This window comes from Ambystoma mexicanum, chromosome 6q (assembly GCF_040938575.1).
Source record: "Ambystoma mexicanum isolate Mex_15411 chromosome 6q, UKY_AmexF1_1, whole genome shotgun sequence".
Classification (NCBI taxonomy): domain Eukaryota; kingdom Metazoa; phylum Chordata; class Amphibia; order Caudata; family Ambystomatidae; genus Ambystoma; species Ambystoma mexicanum.
Window position 1 is genome coordinate 18,274,736 of NC_090937.1, and position 14,950 is coordinate 18,289,685.

The 14,950-nt window shown below is 42.4% G+C and overlaps 1 protein-coding gene across 2 annotated transcripts in view; it reads right to left on the bottom strand.

Moving 5' to 3' along the window:
- The window catches only part of FRMPD1 (FERM and PDZ domain containing 1), a 1,388,071-nt gene that overhangs the window by 814,060 nt on the left and 559,061 nt on the right, over positions 1-14,950 (bottom strand). The gene's annotated exons all lie outside the window — the stretch shown is intronic.

Here is a 14,950-nt window from a genome sequence, read left to right on the forward strand (position 1 = left end):
TCAATACTAGCATGGTCAGAGATCACAACATTACCTATAGTAATACTACACACATCCCCACAAAGACCCCTGCTGACCAAAAAGAAATCAATCCGCAAAGAGGTCCCATGCAGTGTCGGATGAAAAGTGTAATGTCTGTTATCCCGATTAAAATCTGGCCAGACATCATGCAGGTCCCCCTTATTCATAAGCTCTAGGAGGCCCTTTCTTGCTTTTGATTTGGCATATGGACCAATCGCAATTGATTTATCCGCCTTATTTTCTATTTTATATTCGACTGTCATTTCAATAGTCAGTGCTTGCTGTAATTTAAATCAAAGGAATACAGATCTTTGTAGCATATACATGACGCCACGACTGATTTTTATCATCAACCTACAATATTTGAGTTGCCTATGAGGTTTGACTGAAGTTAATACCCGATAATGACTCTATAGGTAAAGCTAAAGCATGATGAAATCATACCGTAACACATACTTTCCTTATACAGATCACGCAAAGAGACGAGGACACATGGACATGAATGATTGCTATTACCCCTACCTCGCGGTGATATACTGAATTTTATTTAATTAATTGATCAAACGAGACGCTGAACAGACGCCAATGATGTCACATTTGTTTACATATGGCGTTTTTACGCGTTGATGACATTTTTTGTATTTAAAGTCGAATTCAAAATGTCACCGCGTTCTGCATCGGGACGCTGGAATATGTTGTAATTGCTGCACACGGCTTGATACAACAGTATCACATAAATATAAGGGTTGAGTACACGATGAGTAACTCTAACTATAACTGTATATGGATGCATATGTGTCTATTGACTCGCTCTGATGGACAACTATTTAGTTAGATAGTCCAAATGTATTGTGTTTCATATAGGAGCCTTGCACTTTTGTGATCTGAATGTCACCAGGATATAGGAATGGAACCTCGGATTGCATTTATAAAGCTAATAGCTAAGTGCTGTCTCCATCTATTTCCGGGTAGTACGATCTGCATTTCAAGGTATTGTAAAGGTTTGAAATGTAAAAAACGTGTGTGCTTTTGCTTCAGAGCCTTCCCAGATCACGGCACTTATGTCACCTTCGCTGACTGGTATATAATACATTGTACCAATCCCAAGTGCCTTGTAATTTTTACATTTTTATGTACCACCGTTTTTTGTGAATTATATTTTGTTTGAACCATTACATTTATTTTATGTATATTGCACGGTGATTGCCAAACCCTTACAGTCCATTGAAATGCCAATAGAGTCTCTATCTTATTGTATGATGCTGATTGTCACAAGGCCTAGTAAGATCGTTGTTTTGTCGCCCTATTCCAGTGCTACAGTGGAATGACCATATGCAGGCAATTACATGACACCAGCAGAGGAGGCTGTGGCTGGGATGCTGCACACAATTGCTGTTAAAGGCATTGGTGGGCCAGACACAGCTGCCACAGAGCCAGATGAGCCTTACCAATAGTGCATTGGTTTGTTTGAGTACGTGCACTCTATGTGGCCATTGTCCCATTGTTCTCACTGCCACAGGCTGCATATCACACATCCCCATTTTCTGTATACCAACATGATACTGAAATGATATGTGGCCATGTATGCACCATTCATAGCCTCAATGTTAACACACTTCCAAATTGTATGACAGAACTGAAGTTTTAAAGCCGTGTGTGTCAAGTCAAGACATATCTGTTGTGTATGATTGGAAACTAAGTAGTGCATGACCATATCATGGTTCCCCCTGATAGTCACGGTTAATGCCAGAAATCATGTGCTGCAAAATGCCAGTGCCTGTGCAGATTAGACAGCATCATTTAGATGTGGATAGTGACAAGAAGGCAGGTGTGTGTGCACCCAGAACATCCACACATGCTGAGGAGAAATATATCTGACAATGTGGCAAGACGTCAGGTGCATCTGTAGAGAGTGCAGGAATGCTCAATGTAGAAATGCTACACGTGTGTGAGATTAATGAAATGTAGTAGATGATGATACTGTCCCACATCAATGACCATTCCCTTTTCCACACGGATGCCACTCCACAGATGTACTTTCCCTTGGCCATTGGTCCTGACATGCAACCCCTGGAGGGGCAGGACAAGGAAGAGCAAGACATCCAGGCGAACACCAACACACATGCAGAGTCTGAGATGTGAGCCTGGCCTGAGATGGGCTCATTAGATGATGTCACGGTGCAGCACCAGGAGATTGTACTGATAACATATTCCACAGGCCACGATGACATCTGCCTGTCACTCCTCAGACGTATAGACGAGGTCAAAGAGAGTTTCACACCATCATGACTGTACCACCTTGAAAGATGAAACGTGCCAGCGCCAGTTGGCCCTCCACACCCAATTCACTGCACTGTTTTCCACATTCAATGAGGGCCTAAAGGGCTTGGGAGTGGAGGTGGCTGCTACCAAGCATTCCGTGTTTTAACAAATCAGGGAAACCCGGAGAGAACATGGAGAACTCAGTAATAGCCAGCAACGTACAGCCCATAGACAGTTCCACCTGCAGATGAGGCAACGTACTGGTGATAAGACTAGAATATGTTTTTTGCATATCAGCTGATGAGTGTGTCTTCTATTTCAGAGACATTCATTGCTAAGGGGATAGGCTTGTCCTTTTTCACCGGCACTGATGGTAACATTATCATGCCATTCACGATCCAGGTGATCAGTCTGTGTTGATGATGAGAGTGGTGATGAAGTTGGGACACCTCATTGTGTGATGTGTGTCAGGATTAATGTGCTCACGTGCCTACCAAGATTAAAGGAATCTCCGTCATGATGCCATCTCATTGTTGTCACTGTTCTATATTGATCATGGTGACACCTAGCACAGTGGAAGGGATGCATAGTGGCAACAAGTATAGGCAGGTCACCTCAATGGACATTTGCATGTAAGATACAGTCCCAGGCCAATTGTGTAGAGAGGTTCTCATCATGCAGCCATCGGCACCACCGACACATTACCTGGCCACCATGTATGCCAGTTTATGGGAAATTAATTGAAACCAGTTTTTACCTTGTTATGCCACCCATCAGTCAATCTACTGCAGCAGGTGGGATGGGCGACTGTGGCTCCGTTATTCACGCCATACCTGAGCTCAGTTCTCTATAGCGCAGGACAGACGACTATGACGTTACACAGTGTCAGAGCATTCGATAGTAACACTCCCACTGAGCGGTCGAGGCTCCAGAAGCATTACTTAAAGGGGCGAGTAGGAAATAATAGGAAATTGCCTCTGTCACATGTGAATGGCAATATATTCACGTGGTGTGTAATACCATATGTTAATTTGTATGTGTGTAGAATGTTTTGTGTAATCGCTATGTCTTATGGTACTATACGTCCTGGAGATGTTGGGCAATTGAACACTGCGGGTAGATATAGTTGTTATGGGTAGCGCCAGGGTAGTTAGCATTCATGTTTATGAGGATGTTGTGTGCATTGCATATCATCTGTACATTAACGAAATGCCAGCGTCCCTTCTGGCTGGATAGTTGTTAGACGGCCACAATGTATACGAGGACCACCTGGGTGCAACCAGTGCCACCACACACCACAGGAAACTCTATGTCGTAAAATGCCCTATCTCTGCCCTTGAGTGTGCATTAAGGGTGTTTTTGATATGTAGTCTGACATTTTCAGGGATTACTTTGAGGACACAGTGTAGGTACCTTGACTTTGAGGGTGGGGAGGCAGGCCTGTAGTATTCCAGCTGAGAGAAAATAAGCTAGCCTGGTGGAAGAGAGGGACTTGCTTGACTCTACCCCAGTTCCGTAGGATACAGTCAACGGTGTGGAGTCAGCACGAGACCTATGCTGGGTTTTGGAATGTGGAACTCGGATTGAAGGACAACAGTATCCAGCTTCTGTTGGCTTGGCAGCCTCCCTCCTCTTTCCCCTTTCACATATATATATATATTACATGGACGCGGCAGCGTCCATGTAGTTATGGTTAAGTTGGTGTTTCCATAGGAAGAGCATTTTTTGGGTGGCTTATAACTTCGCTCCCACTGGACGAATCCTCACCAAACTTTGCAAAGAAAGTATATGGCCCACTCTGAATTTTTTTTGCAAAGTTTGGAGAGGTTTGGTCCAGGGGGGGCAAAGTTATAGGGGGGGTCCCAAAACTTTTGTTTTTTCCCATAGACATAATGGGAAAAAACTTTGCGCACGCCTACAGCCAAAACCGCTGGACGGATTTACACCAAATTTGAGCAGGAGCGGGGGCTTGGTCCCGAAAGCGTGTTTTTGCAAATTCGGTGTAAATCCGTCCAGTAGTTTTTTTTAAAATGACCAAAATGTAAGGCATAAAAATTAGTGATATCTCAGTTCGCTTTGCGGACGGACTTCCCTGTTCGCTTCGCGGACAGTGCCCTGATTGGCCGAGCGGCTTGTGCGATGTCCGCGGACACCCGACGTGTTCGCTGATTGGACAGCGTGGTGCGTGAAGCGCGTCAGATTTTCTGTGGCGCCCGCCATCTTGCATTCGCGGACGACCGCGGACAGCGCGGTGAAACTTGGATTAAAAATTGTATTTAGTGGAGTGTGTTGGTGTGTAAGAGTAATTGGGGAGGGTGGGCGAGTATGATATAGGTTCAATGTTCTGTTTTTTTATATGCTAGACGCTTTTGTTGTGTTCGATTTGTCTGCGGACAACACGGCTGTTCTGAAATGTTCTATATAAACTAAATGGTGGGGTGTTCTGAGGACGGAGTATGTGTCCATTTTGTTCGCAAGCAAGCTAAAATTGAGCTGAGAACACTTGCGGTGTCCTTAAATGTTCGTACATAAACAAAATGGGGGTGTCCTGAGGACGCTGTCCGTATTGTACTCTGGCAAGTTGAATGTGTTCTAAGAACACTCGCGGTGTCCTGAAATGCTCTGATTACTTACCGGTAATCTTCATTACTCCTAGTCCTACTCTTCCTCGTCACTGTACTGACGGCCCTCCTCACCCTCCCTCCGGGGAAGGTCCCATGCTCCGGCTTGGTAATATGAAACTGAGTGATGTGGATGTGGGGGAGGAGTTATAGGAATTTAAAGGAATAGAAGAAGGTCCTGTGTCGGAGGCAGGGGCCTCATGAAGTAAGTACTGGGACGAGGAAGAGTGGACGTGGAGGTAATGTTTGCAATTAAACAAAATGGGGGTGTTCTGAGAACGCTGTTCGTATTGTTCGTTGTCAGGTTGAAAGTGTTATAAGAACCCTCCTTATGTCCGTTGACATTACAATTTCCTATGGCCCTTACCCGACTTTTTGTCCACTAAACAATCGATAAATCAGGCTGCTGTGCGTCGACATTATGTGATAATCCTATCACTTGCCCCATCGACCTGGCTGACCTGCTTTTGCAACACTAAATCATATCTCCCGCCCCTAAGCCTGACATTATCAAAGCATTCATATTCCCCGTCTCTCTCCGTGACGGTACAGGGTGCGTAGCCAAACGCGCCCAGTCATCTCCAGTCCTATGCGACTTTACACAGAACCCGGAAAACAACACAGATCATCTCACAACACGGCGCGCAACAATTCGGAATATGAAACTGTGATTTCAAAGCAAACAGCAAGATTGTACATTTCGTAAAGTACTTTTATTTGACATCAAATGTTTAGAGAATATTCAGCGATTTGCATTTGTCTTTGATGTCGATCCGCAAAAGTTCATCTTGAGTCACGCACTGTTCCTTTGCGGTTCCTACGCGACTTTACACAGAACCCGGAAAACAACACAGATCATCTCACAACACAGCGCGCCACAATTCGGAATATGAAACTGTGATTTAAAAGCAAACAGCAAGATTGTACATTTCGTAAAGTACTTTTATTTGACATCAAATGTTTAGAGAATATTCAGCGATTTGCATTTGTCTTTGCTGTCGATCCGCAAAAGTTCATCTTTAGTCACGCGCTGTCCCTTTGCGGTACACAGGGTGTTGGTTTATGATAAAATAAGCACTATGGTGGCACTGATAATCGGAAAGCTGTTCCAACAACGAGGCATTAGACCACCATAATGGTTGGTATGTTGCTTCTAGCCGCTAGTGCCGCGTAAGGGCATATTGGTCCTTGGCGACTTTCCCATAAAATGGTGAGGGTCATGAAGTTGTTTAGAAGTAGCTGCACCTGGCAGTTAAAAAATCCGTCGGCCGGGGTCTGAAAATCGTGGCATTCACAGTACGGGAGGACATACCTGTTTTAAAAAACATAAATTAGTCTCACCAGCCGATCTTCATTAAAAATATTAATTTTATTTATTAGGGCGTGAAACTATTTGCTAGCGAGGATAGTGCAACGGAGTATGTTAACTTATTCCCATTAACACACCCTCTCTCCTCTGCCTTTTTCAGAGCCCTCTAAGAGACAGGGGACCAATTCGGCAGTGATAGTGCGCGGTAGAAAACACTATGCCACATTGAAGGAACAAGTACAACTTAACCGGGCTTTAACGCCACGCTATTGTTATTATATTCCGGTATAAAATAATCTAAAGGGTTACTTACATTATATTGGCATTTTCCATTGTCTAAGCGTAGTGCAGTCCCAAAATACAACTCCGACTGTGCCAACGATCTTTCTCATAGTGATATAATATATAAAAGTGGTTACGTTTCAGAAATTTCATCCTTATTGTGTCTTATGTTTTTGCAACACTCCTTCAAAAGAAGTCTTTTAGCACGATCCCTGTCTGTCAAGGTCAAAAAACAATAGAACCTTATAGTGCGAGTCGTGGGCCTCTCCGGCACGCAAGCAAAAAATGGAAGCAGCTGACCTTCACTGTAAACGACCATAAATATTTAGTTTGCAACATTCTGTGTACAGCCATCTCTGAGAAATTGCTTTTTACACTCCATCTTTGTATATTGTTTGCGTGCTAATAAAAAAAACTTTGTTAAAGGGATGTTATGGTTCCAAGTAAAACCGAAAAACCCCTAAAATTCCCAAGTTATGGTAAGCTAAGCAACCATAACTCGCGCTACCACTGTGCACTTCTAAGACTAACACCCAGGACATCAAAGATGACATCACAAATGTCATTGATGACATCACTGATGACATCACATGTGTATGTACTTTTCATGAAATATGTATACAAGGGATTCTTATTATAATGTTGTGAAAAAAGTGTCAAGGATCATTGCAATAAATATCATACCCTAATTAGTGCTTTGAACGATGCATTGATATAAATAGCATTCTATTATGGGGTTCTATCTAGTATACTAAGCTACTAATGCAGAAACATAGCATTGTGTGCAGCGTACAAGATGAAGGTATAATATTCGTAATGTTAATATGTTGAATAATGAAATGATAATTTTTTTCTTAATAGATTTTTGTGTACTGTGAAATATGTAATAAGTAGCTAATAAAACCCATGTATTACATAATTGCATTACTATAGAGAAAACAGAAAGAGACAAGAACACATACCAATATACATATACATAGGGTAAATAGCAGCTTTGAAACAGAGAAATCATCATTTATTTGCTTGAAAATAATGCTGTCTTTAAAGCTTGTGTCTTCCCCTATGTATATGTTTCATATGATGTGACTGGACTCTAAGGGAATTACTATAAGAACCTACTTGTAGGATACGTCTACAAATAAAATACAATTTTTAGTTTCTGACTGTTACTGAAGAAAACCATGTGGCCTAGATATGTCAGCAAAAGAAAAAAGAGTGAACCAGAAGAACACTCGCGGTGTCCTGAAATGTTCGTACATAAAGAAAATGGGGGTGTTCTGAGGACGTTGTCCGTATTGTTCACTGGCAAGTTGCATGTGTTATAAGAACACTTGCGGTGTCCTGAAATGTTCCAAAATAAACAAAATGGGGGTGTTCTGAGGACGTTCTCCGTATTGTGTGACTGCTTAGCTGTATGCAATGAGGGAATGGCACAGAGAATGAAGTGGAAATGGTAGAAGGGCTGTCCAAGAGTTACGTGGTCCGCGGACACCGCGGCTGTTCGTGGACAGGGTGTGCTACATCTGGGGTTTTCCAGCAAGTCCAGCATGGAAAGAAGACTGTAGGGATCAGCCAATCAGATGTTGAGGATGTGGATTTGTGTTGAAAGAGACTGTGTGTAGTGAAGATGGCAGAAGTGGAGAAAGTCAGGGTGTTGGTGCTCGGAGATATGTTTGTGCATGGTTTACAACAGTATGCTCAATGCAGGCATGTTGCAAAGAATTTTGATGTTAAAAGAGTGGAGGTCGTGTGGAGCACTGTGCCTAATTGCAATGTACAGGGAATTGTACAAGTTTGTGAAGATATGGGCAGGATCAACAGTCCCCATGTGGTAGTTTTGCACTATGGTGCTTTCCGTTTGGGCTATGTCAGTGCCCCTACTTTGTTGGCAGATTTGGAACACTTGGTTCAAGCAGTAATGAACATCCCTCCAAATGCCAAAGTAATTTTTTCTGGATTACTACCTAGGGCAATATGGGACAATAGTTCAGTTTTTTGTCCTCAGCAAAACAATGCTAGGTGTGTAATCAACCAAGGCATGTGTGCCTTCATGCTTAGAGCTGGTACGTTCTTCTGTAATAATGAGAATATTGATTCCAGTAATGCTGTTTATTTTAAAGAAGATGGCATTTCCTTATCTTTATGGGAAATGTCATGCTGTTTTGGAATGTAAGGGTTGCTTTGGAGAAGGTTATGTGAAGATTTTAGGAGTAAAGTAAGAAAAAAAGAAGAAAAAAAATACAAAATAACAGGTGTCTGTCAAGCATCTGCAAAAAAACAAAAAAAAAACAGCTCTTTTCAGAGCCAACCTCAAAGGGGAAATGGGGCACACCATTTAAATTTACATTCACCACGCTCAGATTTTCGATATGTCCGCGGACATGGCGGTAGTCCGCGTACATCGAAATCCCTAACTAGGGGTTCAGTATGTTCTATGTTACATGTATTTAAAGTCAGGGATATCATGGTTAAGTTGTGCTACTAAAAACCTATGAAATTCAGTAAAAAAACTTTGTTAAAGGGACGTTATGGTTAAGTTTCGCTACTAAAAACATATGAAATTCAGTAAAAAAACTTTGTTAAAGGGACGTTATGGGGAAGTGGCGCTACTAAAAACCTATGAAATTCTGTGAAAAAACATTGTTAAAGGGACGTTATGGTTCAAAGTAAAACCGAAAACCCCCTGAAATTCGGCAGTTATGGTAAGATAAGCAACCATAACTCGAGCCACCGTGCACTGCTAACACTAACACCCAGGACATCAAAGATGACATCACAAATGTAACTTACCATAACTGCCGAATTTCAAGGGTTTTTCGGTACACACACTATTACTGCTCGCCAGCAAATGCTATGCGCAGGGGATCTGAAGACAAAGTTGTACAAGGGGGATGATAAACTGCACGCCCATGGGATATTGAACAAGTGATTTTATGGACAAACCTTGTATAAGGACATACAGATATTCTACACAGGCTGCATTATTCTCACCAGTCTCATGTATAACTGGAAATTTCTGCATGGGAATTCCAATACTAGCTCAATATTCACGGCAGGTTCATGTGAAGATTTGTTAATGTTATGGTTGGTTCAGACATATTAAAGGACAACTTTATCCGCATACCTCTTGGCCTGTGTTCTGGCCTTCTCTAAGTATTCCTTGGTCTCCTGGTGCACGTTGACAAGGGTTTCGATGCAGGAGTCAACAGTAGGTACTGGTGTAGCGTGAGGAAGAACAGAAGGTAAAACCGATGGATGGAACCCTTGACTACAATAAAAGGGGCTGGTCTTAAGTGCTGAATGGTCAGAATTGTTGTGGGCGAATTCAGCCACGGGTATCTGGAGTGACCAGTCATCCTGGACCTTGGTGGAGAAACATCAGAGATACTGTTCCAGCATCTGGTTGCCACGTTCTGTGGCTCCGTTTGTTTGGGGGTGATATCCTGAAGAGAGGGCACATTGAATTCCTAGAATTCAACAGAGATGTTTCCAGAATTGTGAGACGTATTGAGGTCCTCGATCAGATACGATCTTGGAAGGGAGTCCATGCAAACGGAATATGTGTTCCAGAAAGATTCCTGCTAGTTCAGAGGAGGATAGTAGTTTACGCAGGGTCGTAAAATGAGCCATATGAGTGAACAAGTCAATGGTAACCATGATGGTAGTGTATCCTCGGGAAGGTGGTAGTTCCACAATGAAGTCTGTAGCGATAATCTCCCATGGTCTTGTTGGCAGTGTAGGTTGCAGTAGAAGACCCGCCGGTCTCTTGTTATCATGTTTATTTTGACTACAGACAACACAAGCTTGGATGTACTGTCGTACGTCTATCTTCATCTTAGGCCACCTTGGCCCTGGTAGTCGAAAAGTAATAGGGCTTAAAAGTAAAGTGGACCAAACACGAATCCAGGAATGCACGAAGGGTTTTTGCTGACCCATTATATTTGTCCACAATGCCGCCCAGCAAGACACTTTCTTTTGTGGCAGAATCCCGGGATAGGACCAATTGTTTGAGAGCTGCGTTTTCCGCCTTTAGATTCTTTACCTCGGTTGATAGTTCTTGCATACGACGCATCAGGTCCTGCATGGCAGCCTCCATGTCAATAGCGAGTTCGGTCGGGTGGCGTCTCAAACTGTCAAGGAGTTCCCCCCTTCTCACCTGGGTCCGTTCTTTACTGGTGTCCTTGGCCGATGCCTTCTTGTGGACGGACCTGGTCTTGAACAAGGCTGCCCGAGTCTCTTCCGACTCCAGAGTGCGTTCAAGTTCTGGGGCACGGGATCCAGGAATCCGGGAAACAGGAAAAGCACAATAGCACACGAGTCTAGGAGGTAAGAAGGAAGGGAAGGGCGAGGAACGGGTTAGAAGGACAGAAACAAGGAAATAATTACCGCGAAATACGGAGCACATGTCTGGTCGCTACTTCGCAATAGAATTGAGCCGCGCGGAGCCGCGGAGGGCGTGGTCTATAAATAGAATAGGCTATGTCCAGCGCGTGGAGCGAGAAAGGGTTTTCACGCTGGGCGGCCATATTGGGAGTATTAGGGAGTGTAAGCCCTGTTGTGACAAGGACAAGGAAGCCCAAAAGGGGCACACTCTGCGGTACATGACAGTATCTACATGAGACCGATATTAACCCCAGAGCTTATGTTGGAGTGACAATTGACACCATAGGTTGGTATTGGGGGAAATTGAAGTTTAAAGATAGGAGAGCTAAAGGTAAAGTTTACATCACTAATGTAGGCAGGATACCACTCCTGAGTTGGACCCACCAGAGTAAATTAAAGTCAAGTTAGACTCTACCATTGAAGAATCCGTGTTTGCTATCAGTAATGAGGGGAGTAAACCAAGTAATAGTCGTCTCATGAATAATGTGAACAACATGGAGATCATGCAAGCTGTTTTTCGTGATGGTGTGGGATGTCTTCAGGGCTATGTGCATGAAATACAGTTGAGACCAAACCATAATCCGGTAGCCCAGAAATTGAGGAACGTTCCTTTATCCATGCGAGATGAAGTCAGAAAGGAGATGAGAAGAATGGAGGAACTGGGGATTATTGAAAGCATCGATGGTAGCGAATGGGTCTCGCCTCTTGTTGTCATAAGAAATAAATCTGGTAAACTCAGAATTTGTGTAGATATGCGAGAATTGAATAAGTGTGTTGTTCCTGATCGACACCCCCTTCCCAACATACAAGAAATAATCTCCACAATTGGACTTTCGAAATTCTTTTCCATTTTGGATTTGACTTCTGCATATCACCAGATTAAATTACATAAACGCTCTAGGAATCTTACTGCATTCATTACACCGGATGGGCTTTATCAATTCAAGAGGATGCCATTTGGGTTGGTGTCGGCAGCTTCTGTGTTCCAGAAGGTAATGCACAAATTGTTAGATGGTACAGCTGGTGTGATTTGTTTCCAAGATGACATTTTGGTTCATGCAGACAATCAGAATTTGCATGATGAGAGGCTGCGGTGTGTATGTGAGAGGTGATACAGAGCAGGAATGACCTTAAGTAAGGATAAATGTAAAATCAAATGTTCGGAAATAGAGTATTTGGGGCACAAGATCTCTGCCGAAGGAATTTCTCCCAGACCACAATTGGTGGATACTATCAATAAGATGCCAATACCACGCAACAAGGATGAAGTTCGTACAATTATTGGAATGGCGGAGTATTACTCCAAATTTGTCAAAGATTTCGCAATTCACACAGTTCCTCTATTGGATTTACTCAAAAGTAAGGCTTTTGAGTGGAATAATGATTGTGAAGAAGAATTCAAGGTCATTAAAACTGCTATAAGCTCAGCTCCGGCTCTGAAGAACTTCTGCACTGGCAAGAAAGTAATCATCACAACTGATGCTAGTAATGTTGGCTTGGGAGCTGTTGTCACTCAGGAGGATAAAGGGCGTGAAGTTTTAATTGCATTCACTTCAAGTTTGCTGAAAGGGGCTGAGTTGTCATATGCTGCAATTGAAAAAGAGGCCTTGGCGATAAAATGGGCAGCTGAAAAGTTCAGGAGTTTTATATGGGGAAATGAAGTTGAATTCCATACAGACCACAAACCATTGACTCATGTATTTATGTCAAAAGGCCTGGACAAAGTTTCCAATAGAATCAGGAGGTAGGTGATGCTGCTACAAGAATTCAATTACACAGTTATATATGTGCCTGGAGCTAAGAATGTCACGGCTGACTGTTTGTCTCGCCTAACAAACATTTCAGAAATTGATGATGGGGAAGATGACATGGAAGTCGTTTTGAGCATCGAGGCAGCATCTATTTCAAAGACTGAATGGGACAATGCTGAACGAGAAGATGAAAATTTCAAATGTTTGAAGGAATTGTTAAATTGTCGAAGTCCTTGGAACAAGTCAAAATGTGATGATGCAAATTTGATGGCATTCTGGTCTATCACAGATGAGTTGCATGTACATGACAAATTCATTATGATAGGAGTTAAGATAATCCCTCCTTCAAGTCTACCCCAGAAGGTCATTGAACTTGGACATGAAGGCCATCAGGGTATTATAAAGACCAAACAAAGGATAAGGAACGACTTCTGGTGTCCCAGATGTGATTTACAGATAGAACTCTACTTGAGAGACTGTATCCTTTGCTGTAATAGTGAGATAAAATGTGTGGGTGTGAAACAACCAATGGTAATGTCTGAGATTCCTAGTAAAGTATGGAAGGATGTGGGCATGGATATGCTAGGTCCAGTGAATAGCAATGGAGTGCAGAGATACTGTTTAGTGATTATCGATCTTCTCACTAGATGGGTGGAAGTTTTGATTGCATCTAGTATTACGGGGAAAACTGTAACTGATTTCCTATCTGCTATTTGTGAGAGGGATGGATACCCAGGAAGCATTTTGTCTGATAATGGTACGCAGTTTAAATCCAAGGAGATGGCAGATTTCTGCAACAGATATTCTATAGAACATAAAACAAGTTCTATATACCACCCCCAGACTAATGGGATGGTTGAACATTTCAACAAGATATTGAAAGAGACAATCAGAATGGGTTGGTCTAATGGAATGAACTGGGAGGAAGCGGTTAAGGAAAGGGTGATCGCTCATCGCTTTACACTACATTCCAGCACAGGTCTCTCACCTTTTGAACTCAGTAGAGGTAGAAAGGCCAATACCAAATTAGCTCCTATGTGGCTAGACAACAAAAGTAATGGGGTGGAGAAGGATTTTGGGACAGTGTGTGACAACATCAGAGTGGTCCAAAGAAAGAACAAAATTGCTTTTGATAAGAAACGTAATGGCAAGTATGAAATGGTTTTTGTTGTGGAGAAGCTGGTTAGGATTTTACTTCCTTCCGCCCTTAGAGTGGGTCCATGTAAGTGGTCTAGGCCAATTAGAGTCATAGAGTCATTTCGACATGCTGTCAGAACAGAAGATGGAAGAGTTTGGAATGTTGAGAGGATTTGGGTATGTGAGGACAGCAAACATAACAAGAATGGTAGTGTGAGTGTCAAGTTGGGGGTGAAAGGAGATTGGTGTGCTGGTGATAAGGTTGATGTGAGGAAGAGTAGAAGTACACTTAGGGATAAAACAAAAAGAATGAGTATACCTAGGTTGGAGACTAAAACAAAAGATGTTTCCTTGTCAGTTCCTTTCAGAGATGCTGGATGCAAGTCCAGATGGGGAAGATCATATCGCCAACCAAAGCGGATGGAGGACTATGTGTGACTTCTGTTTTTTTGTTTTTGTTATTTTGTTTTCTTGTTTACTATTCATCTAACTATTATTTTCGGAACACTGTAAAGGAAGGGAGATGTGTAGTATTCCAGCTGAGAGAAAAGAAGCTAGCCTGGTGGAAGAGAGGGACTTGCCTGACTCTACCATGGTTCCATAGGATACAGTCATCGGTGTGGAGTCAGCACGAGATCTATGCTGGGTTCTGGAATGTGGATCTCGGATTGAAGGACAACAGTATCCAGCTTCTGTTGGCTTGGCAGCCTCCCTCCTCTTTCCATATATATATATATATATATATATATATATATATATATATATATATATATATATATATATATATATATATATATATATATATATATATAAATATACTTAAACCGTAATAAATATATATCCATCTATTAACTTACCTGGTGTAGCCTCTGTCACTATACCCATCCACGCCACTAGTCCTCTAGAAAGAGTCAGAGGCGGGTAGTATAACTCAGAGAAAAAACACTCGTCTTGAAAGCAAGATGACACAGAGCGACACAAGGTCAAAATCATGGGTCTGCTTTCAGAAACCTTTTCAGTATTAAGTGTGTTATAAAAATATATATATAATTAAGAAAAGAATGTGTTGTCCCTATTAGCTTCTCTAGTGGTGGAATGGCAAACCTTCACATTGTAAATGAGGGGAGATCTTCCACGACTGTCTGAGCATCTCCAGTATAACGGGATTACAAACAGTACCTCAA